Source organism: Schistocerca americana, chromosome X (genome assembly GCF_021461395.2).
Source record: "Schistocerca americana isolate TAMUIC-IGC-003095 chromosome X, iqSchAmer2.1, whole genome shotgun sequence".
NCBI classification, from domain to species: Eukaryota; Metazoa; Arthropoda; class Insecta; order Orthoptera; family Acrididae; genus Schistocerca; species Schistocerca americana.
Window position 1 is genome coordinate 619,001,818 of NC_060130.1, and position 14,599 is coordinate 619,016,416.

The following is a 14,599-nucleotide window of genomic DNA, read 5'->3' on the forward strand; positions in this document are numbered from 1 at the left end:
CTAAGTGTACTGCCAATAAAACGCAGCCTTTGGTTAGCCTTCCCCATAACATTTTCTATGTGTTCTTTCCAATTTAAGTTGTTCGTAATTGTAATATCTAGGTATTCAGTTGAATTTGCGGCTTTGAGATTAGACTGATTTATTGTGTGACCGAAGTTTAACGAGTTCCTTTTAACACTCATGTGGATGACCTCACACTCTTCGTTATTTAGGGTCAACTGCCACTTTTCGCACCTTTCAGATATTTTTTCTAAATCGTTTTGCAGTTTGTTTTGATCTTCTGATGACTTTATTAGTCGATAAACGACAGCGTCGTCTGCAAACAACCGGAAACGGCTGCTCAGATTGTCTCCCAAATCGTTTATATTGATAACGAACTGTGACCTCTCTGACAGGAAATCGCAAATCCAGTCACATAACTCAGACGATATTCCATAAGCACGCAATTTTACTACGAGCCACTTGTGTGATACAGTGTCAAAAGCCTTCCGGAAATCCAGGAATAGGGAATCGATCTGAAATCCCTTGTCAATAGCACTCAGTACTTCATGTGAATCAAGAGCTTCTAAACCCATGTTGACTGTGTGTCAATAGACCGTTTCCTTCGAGGTAATTCATAATGTTCGAACACAATATACGTTCTAAAATCCTGCTACATATCGACGTTAACGATATGGGCCTGTAATTTAGTGGATTACTCCTACTACCTTTCTTGAACATTGGTGTGCCCCTGTGCAACTTTCCAGTTCTGTGTGCGGATCTTTCGTCGAGCGAACTGTTGTATATGATTGTTAAGTATGGAGCTAATGCATCAGCATACTCCGAAAGGAACCTAATTGGTATACAGTCTGGACCAGAAGACTTGCTTTTATTAAGTGATTTGAGTTGCTTCACTACTCCGAGTACATTTACTTCTACGTTACTCATGTTGGCAGTTGTTCTAGATTCGGATTCTGGAATATTTACTTCGTCTTCTTTTGTGAAGTCATTTCGGAAGTCTGTGTTTAGTAAATCTGCTTTTGCAGCACTGTCTTCGATAGTTAACGTTTGCAGTATCGAGTGGAATCAAATGACCATTTCTATTGTACTCGCCTATACTGATTTCTATGGATTCATGGCTAAAGTGATAAACTTTTATGGAGGCTTTAGTACCATGGGGCGATCTTGAAACTTGCTGTAACTAAAACATACTTTTTTCTCATTCATTGTTGCAGAATCTGCACCGTCTGTCGCCTATAGTACCCAATCAGAACAGTAGGTGAAGGAGTTCATCGGCTGTCATCAAAATACCCGAAAATTCGACACTTCTTGCAACTCTCCAAGAAAAATGTAAGTCTGACATATACATTACTAACAACAAACTTTTATATTCCACTTACTGATTTTCCTTCAAGAAAAGTTTCTGCGTGTCCACTTCGATCACAACGACTATTCCAGTGTTCTTTCTTTTCTCTTGCAAGCATGTTCCTTAACATATCTACGATTGCAACTATGCTGTCTTTCCTGAGGCATACTTTTTTTCATTCAGTGTTGTAGAATCTGGAACCAGCAGTGACTGTCGATAATACAACTGCTCCATCGTCAAGCAGTGGAGAATCTGCAGAAGTTGAAAGACTAGTACTTGACTGACGAGGAAGACCACCAATGAAGAAGTCTCTCGGTAGGTTGAACATCGCTGCCGACTTTGAGACTTTTTTAAATTAGCAATAATGAGTGAACAGTCTCCAAAATGCATTAAACTTGATGATCTTGAATGGGTTGTTGTCAAGTCTGCATTTAGAAGTAAAGTATGTTGAGGTGTGTTAGATAATAGGCTTGAGTTTAAGGAGCCTAGACGTTTCTTGGATGCCTTTTTTCATGTTTGCGAGAACAGAGCTCGTCTAATTCACAAACCTCTTAAAAATTACCTTTTCACTAATCTTCAATTTTCTCTTGGCCCAGTCAGAGGCCGGCCGGTGTGGCAGAGCGGTTCTAGTCTGGAACCGCGCGGCCGCTACGGTCGCAGGTTCGAATCCTGCCTCGGGCATGGATGTGTGTGATGTCCTTAGGTTAGTTAGGTTTAAGTAGTTCTAAGTTCTAGGGGACTGATGACCTCAGATGTTAAGTTCCATAGTGCTCAGAGCCATTTGAACCATTTGAACCCAGTCAGAGGAAGAAAGAGAAATCTACATGAGAACAAAGTATGCGAGTTTTATGCCATCCGAAATTAATTATGATTGCTGTTCAATTAATGTTATTAATGAGCTGTTCAGGAAACCTGAAAGACTTTTCAGGAGACAGGTTCCGGCTGGACCTTGCAAGAAACAGTTCAGCGATGTGTTAACGTAAAAGAAAACAAGGGGTTTTATGCAGGATTATAAACAAAAGTGGTGAAGCCGATAGTAAGTAAACACGCAGTAATAAACGTTACGTCAAAGGATAATGGCCTGTTAAGGAAAATGTGTGTGAAATCGTATGGGACTTAACTGCTAACGTCATCAGTCCCTAAGCTGACACACTACTTAATCTAAATTATCCTAAGGACGAACACACACACCCATGCCCGGGGGAGGACTCGAACCTCCGCCGGGACTAGCCACACAGTCCGTGACTGCAGCGTCTCAGACCGCACAAGCTAATCCCGCGCGGCTTTGGCCTGTTTTAATTGGTCAGTTCTAGTGGGTTTATATAAGAAAGAATTTTGAGTTGTACTGCTGCACATCAGCTCCTCACACAATGGTAACACCACTGCTGTGTATTTTCAATAACAGAGCAATTAGCGCTACCTATGAGCAGCAGACTATAATACACAAGGGAAAAATTCTACAGAAGTCAGGGCGATGCTTAGATTATAGCCACATTTGACGAGTTAGAAGAAAATGAAGATGTTTTTAGTGATCCTGATATCTCCAGTCAGGATCATGAGTAAACTCTCAATGACACAGATGTACGCAGATTTACAGATCTCTTGTACTTAGTATGTTTCACAAATATAAAGGTAAGTACATGTACACTATGTGATCAAAAGTATCCGGACACCCCCAAAATCATATGTTTTTTGTATTAGGTGCATTGTGCTGCCACCTACTGCCAGGTACTCCATATCAGCGACCTTCGTGAGAGAGCAGAATGGGGTGCTCCGGGGAACTCACGGACTTCCAACGTGGTCAGGTGATTGGGTGTCACTTGGGTCATACGTCTGTACGTGAGACTTCCACACTCCTAAACATCCCTACGTCCATTGTTTCCGATGTGATAGGGTACAGGCCGACCTCGTCTGTTAACTGACAGAGACCGCCTACAGTTGAAGAGAGTCGTAATGTGTAATTGGCAGACATCTATTCAGAACATTACACAGGAATTCCAAACTGCATCAGGATCCACTGCAAGTACTATGGCAGTTAGGTGAGAGGTTAGAAAACTTGGATTTCATGGTGGTGCGGCTGCTCATAAGCCACACATCACACCGGTAAAAGCCAAACGACGCCTCGGTTGGTGTAAGGAGCGTAAACATTGGACGGTTGAACAGTACAAAAATATTGTGTGGAGTGACGAATCACGGTACACAATGTGGCGATCTGATGGCAGGGTGTGAGTAGTGGCAACAGTAAAATTCGGAGGCGGTGGTGTTACGGTGTGGTCGTATTTTTCATGGAGGGGGCTTGCACCCCTTGTTGTTTTGCGTGGCACTATAACAGCACAGGCCTTTATTGATGTTTTAAGCACCTTATGGCTTCCCACTGGCGAAGAGCAATTCGGGGATGGCGATTGCATCTGTCAACACGATCGAGCACCTGTTCATAAGGCATGGCCTGTGGCGGAGTGGTTATATGACAATAACATCCCTGTAATGGACTGGTCTGCACAGAGTCCTAATCTTAATCCTGTAGAATACCTTTGGGATGTTATGGAACGCCGTGCCAGGCCTCACCGACCGATATCGATGCCTCTCCTCAGTGCAGCACTCCGTGAAGAATGGGCTGCCATTCCCCAAGAAACCTTCCAGCACCTAATTGAACGTATGCCTGCGAGAGGGGAAGCTGTCATCAAGACAAATGGTGGGCCGACACCATATTGAATTCCAGCATTACCGATGGAGGGCGCCACGAACTTGTAAGTTATTTTCAGCCAGGTGTCCAGATACTTTTGATCACGTAGTGTACATACCGCATTAGTACCGAGCAGTCTTTCACTGTCTCAGATAGCTGTCATGAAGAAGCAGAACAACAGACGACGAGGTCTTCTGGGAAAATTTTGAGATGCACTTTACAACTGAAGTTTAAGCAGAAGAAGTGTAATACAGGCGTAGAAAATATATCTCGTTCTGGAAAATTTGTACGTAAAAGGGATGTAGGATCTAACTGTCACTGTCATCTTAAATTTTTTGAGAAAGTTGGTGGGAGCAATGCGAAGCAAACCTTCAAAAAATTCTAGGAAATCGGTGATTTTGATGTTCGGAATGCACCTTTATGTCAACCTAAGGAATGTACTCAGATGAAAGATGACTTCTGAACACCCATCAGCGAGACATTATGTCATCACATCGGGCGCAAAGTAAGTTTCAGGAAACGGGGAGACAAAACCCACTTCTTACTCTTCGATTAAAATACGACCGTCCGAGAGTCATTCAAAAGAACGAAGTTTCTGACGTGCTGTCCTTCTTAAACTACATGCCTCCAGTTCATCATGGATTGTTCTTGTCGCTAAAACCAACATGTTTGGACAATGGACACATCCATGATGAGGGTGATGAGTGATTAAGTACTTTCAAGGGACGAGCTATACAGTTTAGTTTTCTAATAAGTCCGTGTAAGTGATCTCATATGATTATCTATCATTATGTTTTGTTGTCAGCGTATGTGATTTGGGAAACCTAATGATACATCCACTACAGTAATGTGTCTATTTCTCTCAATTTCATGTGTTATAATCTATTTATTGTTCTTTTTGTGTGTGTATCGGAGGATATAGATGTTAAAAGCCATCCAATACAAAATAGATGTTAGAAAAAAATATTGAGATTTGTGGAACAACTGCAAACTTTGATCCTCTGTATCTCCAAACTCTCATTTCGGCGCTTACCATTTTGTTGCCCAGAACAGCTCATATCACAAAATGCTATCGCGGGGAACATGTAAATGTATTGATGCTGTAAGTTGATAATACAGATACATACCATTTACATTCCTTAAGAAACTTGTTGAGACCCACACGAAGTAATATTACTGCTCATTGTAAATCCATCAGAGTGTGTGAACGTTTTCTGTGTTTTGTTCATTCCAAGGAAAAATCAGATGCATATTTAATTGAGTAAAAATTTGTGTGAAAACTGTAAATTGTAGATTGTAACTTGAGGTCACTACTAGCTTTGTAACTTAATTCTAACATACTCCCTTCTGATCAAAGTCATGTTCTCATCATCTTGGTGTATACAGTTCGTTGGAAATTTAGTGTTTGTGGGCCATCATAACTGCTCACATAGTGAAAAACATAGTACAATTTAAATTGCAAATATCCCTAGATTGAATGTAATAGGCTATGCTGAAACGTAGAAACATGATATGTAAAAAAAATTAATAATTGGCCAAAAGACAAAACGTTGAATGTAAATACATTGTAAGTAAAAACATTGTATGAAAAAGACATATTAAATTTTACATCCAGAGCTTTTTTCCAGTCCTTCTGTAAGACATTGTTTGTGCATAAAGCATTACTGAAAAACTTGTACAACTGCATGTGCTGATAGTTTGTTCAACAACATTTACTCCCATTGGAATGGCAACACTCTTTATGAATTTTAGACATAGAGATACCACTGAACACTTGATAAACATCATAGATCAATTTAGATTTGGAACTACTTAATTTGAGGATGTATTGTGACTTACACCAAAAGTAGGCCTAAATAATTACATTTTTCTAGTAATTCAGACTGCCTATTTGTCTTTGAATTTTAGACGACATGTATATTTTCCTGGCCAGGCTAGTTTTACTACATTGATCCTTTATGCCTAACTTGAAATGTCAACTGTCTGTTTAGAATGATGTTTGTTCCTCAGATATGGTAAATGGCCTTCGAAAACTTTTGAGCACCCTCTAAAGCACTTTTAAACACTTCAGCTAACACCCTTCACGTGTTTTTTTTCTGGATAAATACTTTTGAATATGGTGCCAGGAGTATGAAAAAATAGAGATGACATTTACTAATGAGGCAGATGTGACATGGAATTTACTGTGTGTGTGTGTCTGTACTTACATAAAGTTTGAATAACTAATCGCCGCGCGGGATTAGCCGAGCAGTCTAAGGCGCTGCAGTCATGGACTGTGCGGCTGGTTCCGGCGGAGGTTCGAGTCCTCCCTCGGGCATGAGTGTGTGTGTTTAGGATAATTTAGGTTAAGTAGTGTGTCAGCTTAGGGACTGATGACGTTAGCAGTTAAGTCCCATAAGATTTCACACACATTTGAAAATTTTTTTCGCCATCTTGATAATGTCTTCCAGTCAATGTCATTGATGATATCATTCGCTCAGGGTCATCGATGACATCATACATTCAAGGCTAACAACTTTATGCGCATCAGGGTGAGTGGCTTATGATGACATGGGCAGGTCAGTAACCTGGGTTACATTATGCAAACGAAGTGATCCAAAACAATCAAGTGAACAGTTACTACATTGCCATACTACTAAAGGGTTAGATGAGGTTTCCTATTTCGGCAGCAAAATAACTAATTATCGCTGAAGTAGAGAGAATATACACACATCAAAAAAGTTTTGCATCACCTCGGTTCCGAGAGTTCCGGAACCTGTACGGAAAATTGGAATAGAGATCAACATAAACATCGTTTCCGCCCTCTTTATTGCTCATGAAAACCACACACCGCATGTTGTACCATTATACAGCGAGACCTTCAGAGGTGGTGGACCAGATTACTGTACACACCGGTACCTCTGATACCCAGTAGCACGCCCTCTTGCATTGATGCATACCTGTATTCGTCGTGGCATACTATCCACAAGTTCATCAAAACACTGCTGGTCCAGACTGTAGCACTCGTCAACGGCGATTCGGTGTATAATGCTCAGAGTGGATGGTGGGTCACGACGTCCATAACAACCCTTTTCAATCTATTCCAGGCATGTTCGATAGGGTTCATGTCCGGAGAAGATGCTGGCCACCCTAGTCGAGCGATGTCGTTATCCTGAAGGAAGTCATTCTCAAGATTTGCACGATGGGGGCGTGAATTGTGGTCCATGAAGACGAATGCCTCGCCAATATGCTGCCGATATGGTTGGACTATCTGTCGGAGGATGGCATTCACGTATCGTACAGCCGTTACGGCGCCTTCCATGACCACCAGCGGCGTACGTCAGCCCCACATAATGCCATCCCAAAACAGCAGGGAACCTCCACCTTGCTGCACTTGCTGGACAGTGTGTCTAAGGCGTTCAGCCTGACCGGGTTGCCTCTAAACACGTCTCCGACGATTGTCTGGTTGAAGGCATATGTGACACGCATCGGTGAAGAGAACATGATGCCAGTCCTGAGCGGTCAATTCGGCATGTTGTTGGGCCCATCTGTACCGCGCTGCATGGTGTCGTGGTTGCAAAGACGGACCTCGCCATGGACGTCGGGAGTGAAGTTGCGCATCATGCAGCCTATTTCGCACAGTTTGAGTCGTAACACGACGTCCTGTGGTCGCACGAAAAGCATTATTCAACATGGTGGCGTTGCTGTCAGGGTTCCTCCGAGCCATAATCCGTTGGTAGCGATCATCCACTGCAGTAGAAGCCCTTGGGCGACCTGAGCGAGGCATGTCATCGACAGCTCTTGTCTCTCTGTATCTCCTCCATGTCCGAACAACATCGCTTTGGTTCACTCCGACACGCTTGGACACTTCCCTTGTTGAGAGCCCTTCCTGGCACAAAGTAACAATTCAGAAGCGATCGAACTGCGGTATTGACCGTCTGGACATGGTTGAACTAGAGACAACACGAGCCGTGTACCTCCTTCCTGGTGGAATGACTGGAACGTATCGGCTGGTTTACATCTTTGGGCGTCTTTAGTGACATTTCTGAATAGTCAAAGGGACTGTGTCTATGATACAATATCCACAGTCAACGTCTATCTTCAGTAGTTCTGGAAACCGGGGTGATGCAAAACTTTTTTTATGTATGTAAAATGTAGAATGTGCAATGAAGAAAAAAGAACATCTAAAAAAGAGAAATTTGTTAACATCTTATATAAATTTAAATGTTAGGCAACTGCGCTCGATAAGATGGAAATCCGTGTTCGAGTCTCAGTTAGGGACTAATTCTCTCATGCTACTAGTGTGTGGTAGTTCTATGCCTAATAAAGTTGAATTCAAGAAATTCGCAGTCATCGAATTAATTTAGTAGTTTTTCGTACAGCTTTGAATCGTCAACAGTATCTGTTCCTTCAGGTATGCATAAGTAGCATTTTTGTGGTTTGGGCCCCTAGGTGTAAGCTTGGACACCTGCCCTTAGGTAGAGTGGCTGTAGAGCCTGGACTACGCAAGGCACTGATAGATGTCACCGCGGTGAAGAATCGTGACACTATGCAGCGGTAGCCGTTTTAGCAGACGCAGTATCGCAGTAGCTCGTTATGCCTTATGGTGTCACTTTCATGGCAGTTTTGGAAGTTTTTCCTTCATTTTCATACTTGATAACTGAAAACCTGCGAATTTCATTATAATCATCCTCAAACTTGATAAGCTAGTTATAAAACTGGCTCAGTATCATCTGTTAGTCCTATTTGGCGTGAATCCCTCATGCTTAAGAAATATTCGAATGTGGGAAACCCAACTTTTTTGTAGGCAGTCTCCTTTGTAGACGGCGTCTGAAATTGTTCTTGGATCACGCTGCATTACAAACCTGAAATTAGTTTATTCTATAATCTGGATCTTACATTTTTTTCAATGTTCGCGTTGTCTACTCTCAAAGTTTCTGTCTCCACAGTAATACATTGTTACTGGCAATTTTACACTGAAACGAAACAAGTCGTAGAATATCTTTTAATATCGTGTCAGACCTCTTTTTTGCCCGGCGTAGTGTAGCAACTCAACGTGGCAAGGCCTCAAGAAGTCTCAGGAAATCCCCTGCAGAAATATTGAGCCATGCTGCTTTCATAATCGCGAAAGTGTTGCCGGTACTGTATGTCGTACACGAACTGTACTCTAGATTATGTCCCATAAATATTAGATGAAATTCATGTCTGGCGACCTGAGTGGCCAAATCATTCGTTCGAATTTTCCAGAATGTTCTTCAAACTCATCGCGAACAACTGACGCCCGGTGACAGGACATCGTTGTTTGGGAACATCAAGTCCACAAATGGCTGCAAATGGTTTCCAAGTGGCCGAACATAATCATTTGCAGTTAATGATCGGCTCAGTTGGACTATAGGATCCAGTGTATTCCATGTAAACACAGCCCACACCATTATGGAGCCACCACCAGCTTGCACAGTGCCTTGACATCTTTGGTCCATGGCTTCGTGGGGTCTGCACCTTACTCTAACTCCCAGGAGAGGCGCTACAGGCGATGTTCTGTTAGCAAAGCCACACCCGTTGGTCGTCGGCTTCCAGATTTCGCCGCAATGTCCTAAAGGACACGTTCGTCTTACATCCCACATTGCTTTCTGCCATTACTTCACGCAGAGCTCTCTGTCCGTTAGCACTGACTACTCTACACAAACGCCGCTGCTTTCGGTCGTTAAGTGAAGCCCGTCGGCTACTGCGTTGTGCCCAGTGATGGGTAATGCCTGTAATTTGATACTCTCGGCACACTTTTGACACTGTGGATCACGGAATATTGAATTCCCTGAAGATTTCCGAATCTGAATGTGCCACGCGTCTAGCTCCATCTACCGTTCTACGTTCAAAGTCTGTGAATTCCCATCGTGTGGCCATTATCACGTCGGAAAGCTTTTCACATGAATCACCTGAGAACAAATGACAGCTCTGCAAGTGAACTGGCCTTTTATACCTTGTGTACTACCGCCATTTGTATATGTGCTTATCGCTATTCCATGACTTCTGTCACCTCACTGTGTATAGCATTTTTCTCATCTGATTTGCTTCCGCAAACTGGGCGCATGCGGAAAATCGTAACACGGTCCCTGACTTCAGCCGTCGCACGGACGCCAAAATGGAAAATATTGAAATAAACGATATCGGAATTGAAAAACAACTGCTATCACTTAGTAGCGGAAAAGCATCCGGACCAGACGAGATACCCTTAAGATTCTACAGTGATTATGCTAAAGAACTTGCCCCCTTTCTATCAGCAATTTATCGTAGATCGCTGGAAGAACGTAAAGTACCTAGCGACTGGAAGAAAGCGCAGGTCGTTCCCATTTTCAAGAAGGGTCATAAATCAGATGCGAATAATTATAGGCCTATTTCGCTTACGTCAATCTGTTGTAGAATAATGGAACATGTTTTGTGTTCTCGTATTATGACGTTCTTAGATAATACAAATCTCCTTCATCATAACCAACATGGATTCCGCAAATAGAGATCATGTGAAACTCAGCTCGCCCTATTTGCCCAAGAAATTCACAGTGCCGTAGACACTGGCGAGCAGATTGATGCCGTATTCCTGGTTCCGCACTTACGTTTAGTGAAAAAAATACGAGCTTACGGAATATCGGACCAGGTTTGTGATTGGATTCAGGATTTCCTAGAAGAAAGAACACAACATGTCATTCTTAACGGTTCAAAATCTGCAGATGTAGAGGTAATTTCGGGAGTACCGCAGGGAAGCGTGATAGGACCTTTATTGTTTACAATATACATAAATGACTTAGTTGACAACATCGGTAGCTCCGCGAGGCTATTTGCAGATGACACCGTTGTCTACAAGAAAGTAGCAACATCAGAAGACTCGTACGTACTCCAGGAGGACCTGCAGAGGATTAATGCATGGTGCGACAGCTGGCAGCTTTCCCTAAACGTAGATAAATGTAATATAATGCGCATACATAGGGGCAGAAATCCATTCCAGTACGATTATGCCATAGGTGGTAAATCATTGGAAGCGGTAACGACCGTAAAATACTTAGGAGTTACTATCCGGAGCGATCTGAAGTGGAATGATCACATAAAACAAATAGTGGGAAAAGCAGGCGCCAGGTTGAGATTCATAGGAAGAATTCTAAGAAAATGTGACTCATCGACGAAAGAAGTAGCTTACAAAACGCTTGTTCGTCCGATTCTTGAGTATTGCTCATCAGTATGGGACCCTTACCAGGTTGGATTAATAGAAGAGATAGACATGATCCAGCGAAAAGCAGCGCGATTCGTCATGGGGACATTTAGTCAGCGCGAGAGCGTTACGGAGATGCTGAACAAGCTCCAGTGGCGGACACTTCAAGAAAGGCGTTACGCAATACGGAGAGGTTTATTATCGAAATTACGAGAGAGCACATTCCGGGAAGAGATGGGCAACATATTACTACCGCCCACATATATCTCGCGTAATGATCACAACGAAAAGATCCGAGAAATTAGAGCAAATACGGAGACTTACAAGCAGTCGTTCTTCCCACGCACAATTCGTGAATGGAACAGGGAAGGGGGGATCAGATAGTGGTACAATAAGTACCGTCCGCCACACACCGCAAGGTGGCTCGCGGAGTATAGATGTAGATGTAGATGAGTTCTTTCACAGGTGTTCTCGTGCACCGATAAAAACGAGACACTTCAAATAAAATGCATCGCGGAAACTTTTACGTCAAATAGCAACGAGAAGCTTTGTCGATCCATGTAGCATGCGAATCACGTGTTTGAAAGCTTATGAAAATATTTAAATACACCGCCACGAAAAGCAAGTTGAACGTAACCGCGACGAAGGGCCACAGTGACGTGAGCAAACTGCAAACGCTCTAGAAACATCTATCGGTTCGTGCTTAACGACCAGACTACCTTCCTTATAACGTCATGAACGTTGGCCAACCAGCAACATCACCGCAACGCGATACCGACCTGCCCCGACAGACACTTGTATTGAGGCGCTGCTAACGATCGGCGCTCCATCCGCCAAACGAGCTACAAGGAAACTGAAGAGAGGCTGTGTCATGCAGCTCACATGCAACGACGACAGGGTGACCTCTAGCGAATCCGAGCCTAAGCTAAATGGGCGAAGCGTAGCCGCAAGCAGTCGACAGTCCGCGTGAGGAGTCTGAGAGGATAAGTGTACGCGTCAGCTTCTGTTGTGTGCACAGCGGTTTCGCGCAGACAGCTAACACACTCTGTCCTGAGTGGATCGTCTAGCTGTGACACGTGCAGAGGAACGCTCTGGCCAGCGGCTGGCAAATCACCGACGTAAGCGCAACGTGTCCTGGCTGTCACAGACAACGCACCACACAAATAACGAAGTGTAAAGAGCAAACATAAAAGCAGACCATAGTTCGCGTATGTTTACGTGGGTAGCACTTGCAATGATTGCTGGATGATTAGTGTAATGGGCCAGGCAGTTGACCAGAGCAACCACGTGTAATGAACTGCTACCGACAAACGCACCGATGCTCCTAACAATTGGGAATGCATACGCCAAACAACCTACAAGGAAACTGAAGGGAGGTTGTATCATCATGCTACACGATTCTGATTATGTTTAATTATGAGATGATTTATTAGTATGAAATTTAATTATCTAGCTGCAAGGGTGATGAATCATGTGTATCGTCCACACAAATGGTTCAAATGGCTCTGAGCATTATGGGACTTAAAATCTGAGGTCACCAGCCCTGCGACCGTAGCGGTCGCGGGGTTCCAGACTGAAGCGCCTAGAACCGCTCGGCCACAGCGACCGGCCTATCGTCCACACAACCTTGTCATCAATCTTTGATTACTTTCAGTACGTACAGCGTAAGATGCAGTTCAGATATGAAAATATTTACGATGGTTGGAACTATTTATTTACAACTTACACAAAATAGACACAGTTTTGAGAACTTTACCGTTCTTGAGAGTAGTCACCAGCATTGTGTATAGCCCCTCGCCAGCGATGTGGAAGTCGTAGCATCCCCTTACCAGCCCCAGTTGTGTTGGTAGTTCGCGTGGAGCGGTCTACTGCCCGAAGAGACACCGTGACAGTGCTGAAGTGAGTGCCATAAATTTCTACCTTCACTTTACTAATCAAATTGAAGTCACAAGGGCTTAACTCCGGGTAGTGAATTGGGTTGTACAGCATTTCCCTGCCTCACTGGGCGAAAAAATCAGTCACAACTTGAGCTTCATGCGGCTGAGCATTGTCCTCCAAAATGTTGGGCAGATTCTACAAAAAGTATCGCCGTTTGTTTTTCTATGGTGGTCGCAGGCTGCGTTCCAAAAATGTCTGATTTGCACGATGGTTTGGGCTGGAAAGTGCTGTAGCACCCAACACACTCCCCAGACTTACGCCTTTGTGACTTCAACTTCTTACCTAAATTGAAGGAAGCGCTTCATGGAATTCACTTCAGAACTGTTACAGAGATTCGTCGGACAATAGACCACTCCACTCAAACTATTAACACAACCGACGCCGCTTAGAGTATCCTAATACTTCCTCATCGCTGACAATGGCTACACAATGCTCGTGACTACACTGATGCACAGTAAAACTTTGAACGTGTATCTATTTAGTATAAGTCGTAAATAAATAGCGGCCACTGTTTAGGTTCCGACCCTCGTACAGTACTTCCCTACGTTGTTAATGTAGAAAAGAGGAAGTTAATGGTTCAAATGGCTCTGAGCACTATGGGACTCAACTGCTGTGGTCATAAGTCACCTAGAACTTAGAACTACTTAAACCTAACTAACCTAAGGACAGCACACAACACCCAGCCATCACGAGGCAGAGAAAATCCCTGACCCCGCCGGGAATCGAACCCGGGAACCCGGGCGTGGGAAGCGAGAACGCTACCGCACGACCACGAGATGCGGGCGAGGAAGTTAATGAGATGAGTGGGAAAAATAAATAAAATAAATGTCATGTGGCACAACGGCCTGGTGCAAGGCTTTCAATTGGACGCCACTTCAGCGACTTGCATATTTTGAAAACCAATGGCACCCGGTTTTTCCCGAACGGTCGCCCATTCAAGTACTAGCCAGGCCCAACATTGCTTAACATCGGTGATCGGACTGGAACCGGTGTTGCCATGGCAAGGCCGTTGGCTCAATAGGAATAACGATCCTATAGTTCTCGAATACAGCATTAGTAGTGTGCCAATTGACCCACTAACATCGATTAAATATCTAGGAGTAACACTGCAAGGCGATATGAAACAGAACGAGGGACGGTAGAAGGGAAGGCGGATGATCGATTTCGGTTTACTGGGAGAATTTTAGGAAACTTTTGTTCACGTGTAAAGGAGACCGCTTATAGAACGCTAGTGCGACCCATTCTTGAATTCTGTTCGAATGTGCCGACCAGGTATGATTAAAGGAAGACCTCGAAACAGTTCAGAAGCGGACTACTATGCTTGTTACCGGTAGATTCGATCAACACGCGATTATTACGGAGATGATTCGTGAACTCAAATGGAAATCCGTGGAGAGAAGACGACATACTTTTCGTAAGGCATTACTGAGAAAATTTAGAGAACTGGCGTTCATAG

General features: G+C 43.5%; 1 pseudogene; it reads right to left on the bottom strand.

The window, feature by feature from the left end:
• Positions 1 to 14,040: 14,040 nt before the first annotated feature.
• Positions 14,041 to 14,157, bottom strand: LOC124557521 (annotated as a pseudogene).
• Positions 14,158 to 14,599: the final 442 nt, after the last annotated feature.